Raw genomic sequence first — 6000 nt, 5'->3', positions numbered from 1 at the left:
AATGTGCTGTCTGGTCAGTAGCGTACTACCAAATCATTCAGCGAAATGCTCTAGATGCCATAAAAGCGTGCCTGTGCTTGCAGAGCCATAGAAAATGAACTTGTAAAATATAGCCCGAGTGCAGCTCGCAGCCGCCGGTATCGCAGACGGCCCATGTGCTGCTGCGGAGGCACCTTTGTAATGCAGCCAGGCAGCAGCTGTGTGCATTGCAGACATTGTGGGTGGGTGGCTGTCTGCACGCTCAACAGCTGTCCCCGCCGCCGTGCCGAGCCAGCGCCCGGCCGCCCCGGAGAGCGCCCTGTTTTGCTCAGCCAGAGCCGATTTCGGAGCACCCCATGAGAGCCGTGCCGCTGCTCGCACCCGTCCTCCTCGGCGGGGTTTTGTGGGATGCGGACACCGCCACCAGCCTCAGTCACGGGGCGAGCCCGGACAGCCCGGGTGCAGCGTTCACCTCTGGGGAACTCGATCAGCTACCGTGGCCGGCTTCGCAAAAAATGACTGCAGACACCAACTATTTTGTGGACATATTTGCGTTAAAAAATACCGGGCAGGAAACTGCAGCTTTGGAGTTTTGCCCTTTTTATTCCTCAGCCCTGAAGTTTAGTCGAACCAATCCACTTTGGTGTGCCCACACGTTTGCTGCCTTTCGGCAAATCCTGTGTGTTGACCCTGGTTGCACTAAAGTCATGTGCATGTTTAGGACTCCGGCATTTGCAAAGGACGCTATTAATCCCTCCATAATCTTCTTACCTTATGCCATCGGGTAAGAAAAACAGCCTTTAGTTTTTGTTACCAAAAAAGTTCAAAAGCATTCATTCCCAGGTCTACTTGGTCTACCATCAGTGGAGGGATGCTCTTGGACATGTTTGTAGAAGCCCTTGGCTTGCGGTGCGAGGGGGCTGGGGCAGGCTGGTGTCTCAGAAGCATGAACCTTCAGAACCGCATCTTCTCACTGCAATTCAGAAACTGCTGTAGCAGCGGTAGGGGCCACCGAAGGCTTGGATGGCAGTGAACACCGCGGTCACCGGCAGTCGGAGGGAGCGGAGCGCGTGACCCCACCTAAAGCTGCCTGAAATCACTCTGCGTCTTTCTACTGATTTCCGTGATCTTCGCCTTCCTCCCCGAATGAGTAACAAGGATCCCCGCAGATTAGGCAAGTGAGATGCATGCACAGCCAGCCATAACAGTTTTAAAAGTGCTCACTTATGTTTAGATACTTTTAACTTTCTAGAAGAGGCTGACGCTCTCTGTGAGTCGTCATGGGTTTGCTTCTGGGGTGTTTTCCAGTTCCGTAGCAGAATCCCCAGTGGCCATTTCAATCGCTCCTGTGAGAAGGGACTATTTTTCAATGCGAAGGGTTTTTTTCAGGCTGTATATTGCATTGACACTTGAGTAACATTAAGCAAACTGTTAACTCTTCTTAAGCTGTAATGTGTCACTTGGAAAGCTTTTAAGCAGGACCATACACTTTGCACATTCTGATTAAAATACTGGATTTTTTTAAAGCTGTACAATATGCAGGAAAGCGCCAAGTGTGCAAGCGAAAGCTTCTTTTTCCTTCTCAGGGTAACTGGACGAGCTCTACTGAATTTTCCATGCTGGTGATGTGCTCTGGCTGCAGAGGCAGGGCTGTGGCCCTTTCAGGCACAGGGGGTGGCAGGGTTGGGCACACAGAGATCTGAATCTTTGGGAGTATTTTGGAAGTACACAAAACACGAATGGAGAGCCTGATTTTAAAAATAGCATCTTTACAAGTGTCAATACTGAAACTCCAGCTCAAGACACAGGGATTGCAATGAACCAAGTGAAGGTTAAGCAGCTTCGGGCAGGACTTGGAAACCATAGCTCTAAACTACTCAGCAACATCTGACTGAAAAGAGAATAGGACTTCTCACAGGCTTAATGTCATACTGAAGGGGGGGGTTCTAGGCTTGGAAGAGCAAGGAAAAATGGAAAAATGAACAGAATTTTTGAAAATCCTTGTCTGATGTTTTTTGGGTTTTTTTCACATCACCTGTGGGAACAAATTTGCCCTTTTTCTTTCCTCTCTGCCCATCTGGCTAAGCAGCTTTGGGTCAGAAGCCCCAAAGAGGGGTAGGCATGGGTTAGGTATTGGGGCCAGTTGGTCATCGCCTGGCTGAGGTCCTTTCTCAGCTGTGAGGATGTTCTACCTTACACAGAAATGCCTTTTAAAAGCAAACTGAAAAGGGGAAAGGAAAACCGAGTTACACGAGGGATTTCTGTCCCGCTTGCTCCCTCTGACCAAGCAGAGAGGAGAGGCAGGCAGAAGAGAAAACAAGTCTCAGAGGAGGCTCGACAGATGCTTTTCTGCTGTCTCAAAACCCCCTTGGCATTTCCTGGTGCACTGAAGATATCTCAGAGCTCATCTCCAGTGGCAGCACAAACACCATGTGTCTCAGCAAGCCTGACACCCGTGCACAGCTTCGTGATATTGGAGTTGCTCCACTTAGATAACAGAGAACAGCAAGCACCAGTACCCACGCTTCTCAGCAGGCCTTGAGGTCTTGGGAAGAGGGACATGGGACCTCTTTGGGAACCTCTTTATCCTTTGAAGAAACCAACTAAGAAGCCAAAGGAGATAGGTAGATCTGCTGTTTCCAATGAGGCTGTGGGCCAATGCTAGAAGCAAACCCAAATGATAAATGACATACTGTATGAAATTATTAAATCCTACACTGTATGAAGATGTGTATGTTAAGAAGTGTCTAGAAACAGTTATTTTCATTACCCGCTGAGGACCATCTATCTAGCAACTGATAGACTTTGGAAATCGTTTCATCAGCACTTGCCAGACACCCACTTCTCTTATCAGACCTTTGCTCCCAGGGAGCGCGGGGCTGGGAGAGCCCTCCTATGCTTATGACTTCTTCTTGGATCACAATGAATTCTTTATATTTACAAAATCTTTATTAGCCTCTGGAGGCCCCAGATAAAGACAAAAGACCATAAAAACGTCCATAGGAGGTCAGACCAAAGGTCCCTCTAGCCCAATATCCCATCTCTATTGCTGGCAATAGCAGATGCCTAGGGAAGAGTACAAGACTAGGGCAAGCCTATAATAAAACTACTATGATATACTCTGTCAACCTCCAGTGATTTGGAGGTCAGGGACTTCCTGACCCAGATATGGTATGTTTGTGTTTGAAGGCAGAGAAGGATTTGAATCTCTATTCCAAGCATTTGAATGCTACAGGAAAAAACACTTAACCCAGCTGGTGAGAGAAATAAATGTTCACTATAAATACAGAGCTGGTGGAAACAGACCAAAAGTGCATTTCCAAGCCCAAGACATTACCTCCAAGAAAACACTCAGCTTTCTGAGGCCAAGAAGCATCTTTTAGCCTGAGAGGCTCCGGCTGCTCAGCATTCCCAGGGCAGCGCTCACCCAGACCCCTTCTTCCTTCCAGCTGATCCCCCAGGAGAAAACAGGGAGGATGAAGAGCTCTCAGCAACATGTAGGACAGGGGCATCCGAAGCCTTCCCGTTCAATAATTCAATCAGACGCTAAAGGTTCTTCTCAGAAGAAATAGCAGGTTGGGTAGGTGTTTCCTTCAGGCATCAAACCAAAATGGTATCTCATACTGGAATGTGGTGGGCAAGTGAATTATTTACTGGCCAGAGCACAGCTATCCCCGCTGCAGTTAATGCGAGGAAGTAGTTGCAATGTTGAAGTCAAGGGGTTATCACAGTGGCCCGAACGCAGGCCAGATCATCGGGCAATGCCCACCCACTAGCAAGCGTGTGCCGATAGCACCCTGCGGCCACGCAGCCCCAGCAAAATGCTGCTGCATTGTGACCGGCAGCATTCGGACCCAGGTCACGAGGACAGCCACCACAATAGGTCTTGGTAGCGGCAACGACAAAAACAAGCGCGGGTCCCTCTGCCGCGTGAAAGGCGGCGCAAACATTCATTCCCCTGCAACATTTCTGCAGGGCCCCGGTGCTCACATGAAAGAACAACTGCGCTTCAGACCTACTCCACTTTTCTCCGTCAGCCACCACATCCCCTATTGAAATCATTTCCTGTTTTATTTTTAAGATTGCTGCTGTCATAAGCTGTTGCTGGCGTGGGGGTGGGGATGGGAAGGTGGTGTCAGCCTGGCGAGCACAATAGCCAGCTGGACGAGGGGTCAGCTCAGCAGCTGCTCCGCGAGACAGCGCGGTGGCGGAGGGAACGCTGTGAGGAGCAAGGGGAGGGTGATGCTCACCGCTTCGTAGCATCTCTCCGGGAAAATCGAGGAAAACGGGCTTGATAGGACGTGGGGAGAGAGCCTCACCCAATGCTTTGACTACAGAGCTGATGTTTCAAATCCTTGTGGTGCAAGAAAAAAAAAAAGCTGTGAGGGACAAGGGTACCTGTTTGAGGATGAGTCCCTGTAATTGGAACAGAGAGACAACAAACAAATCCAAATTCTAGCAGCAAGAGTCACAGTCGGCATAGCCATCCCCTCTCCTTATGGTAGGCATAGCAGAAAAAGTCAAAAAAGGGAACTTCAAACTGAAAATGGTGCTAAATGACACTAAGCTACTGACACTAAATGACACTGTTAAGCTACAACAGATGCATTATTGCTAGTATTACCTTTGCCTCTGGGTCACAGGTTCATGTTCAGTTTACATCGGGATAAGTCTGTTGGGCCATCATACCCTCTCATGGGTTTTTTTTTTTTATTTGCCTTAAAAATATATCAAGCGAGTGGCATAGTTTAAGCGAGGTGAGGGTCAGATCAGAAGGCAGAACTGAAATCAGTAACAACCCAGCTGCTGGAAATGATTTTGCAGACTCTGGAACAAACTACTCGGTTTCACTAGGGGCCACTGTGCAGCACAGGATCGGCCCTTTCCACAGGGCTGGTGAGATGGACCGGTGTCACATCATGGGCACGACTTGGGGTTTTTTTTATGTTTTGGTGCAACAAATTGGTTTGTGAAAAGCCAAAGATTTTTGCTCAAAGGAACTTTTTAAAAATTCACCAGCAGTCCCTTTCCGAAGCCAGAATAACTGCAAAATTTAGCCCTTTTTTATGCCAGAACTCATGTAATTTTCATGGCTGTGAATCAGAACATCTTCATTCTTGTGGTGTGTTTTTCACTTTTATGAACACTAATTTCACTACATTTTTAGAGTGGTGACTTTAGCCACAGCGTGGCTGCTGCTAAGTTCCCACGGCTACCAGTAGGACTTTTATGTGGGAAATCTGTGGGCAGCAGGGAGCCTCCCTGTTTGTATCAATACGAACTTCCCAAGCACACCAGACTGACATTTTCTCAGCCCGAGAGTCGGAGCACACATGCTCTCACTTAGAGCTCTCTTTTCCTAAGCTGAAGGACATGTGTGATCATTTTAGTTTTGACAGTTTTCTAGTAGGCCTTTTGCACACACAGAAATCCTGGGCAAATGAGGTTTTTTTCTCTTCAGCCGGCAGAAGCCCAATCCTACAAACTGCTGAGTGCTGGCTGTAAGGCGCTAAGGGGCTCGAGCAAACACCAGGAGATGTACGGAGCATCCTCCCAGCTTGCGCGCTCCAAGCCTGCCGGAGACCCTCGGCACTGCGGAGGCACCCGCGTTCCCTCTCCGCCGTCAGAGATGAGGCTGTCGGTGCTGGCAGGTCACCATCGGCACAGCCGTCCCGCAAGAGTTTCCCAGCCTTTCACTCAGCGGCTACGCATTCCAGAGATGACCAGACACATAAACACATCTCCTGTACTTGCATACTGGAATACTTTCTGCAGCTGGGTAATAAGTTGAAGAGCACATTAAAAGCATATATATTGTCTCCCCCAGTTGAAAAAGAAAGTTGATTTTTTTTGTTCTCGGAACATAAAAATGCAGTGGGAGGGCAATGGACAAACTGTATGGCTTCAGCTTTAATAGAGATAATATACTGCGGGGAAAAATCAGCTGTGGTGGGACACTGTGTTTAGTCAACGTTTAGAGAAGACCACACAACCCACAAACATGACAGGACCACGCTCAGT

The sequence above is a fragment of the Mycteria americana genome, chromosome 1 (genome assembly GCF_035582795.1).
Source record: "Mycteria americana isolate JAX WOST 10 ecotype Jacksonville Zoo and Gardens chromosome 1, USCA_MyAme_1.0, whole genome shotgun sequence".
NCBI lineage: Eukaryota > Metazoa > Chordata > Aves > Ciconiiformes > Ciconiidae > Mycteria > Mycteria americana.
The sequence above is the reverse complement of the archived record's forward strand: the minus strand, read 5'-3'. Positions refer to the sequence as shown.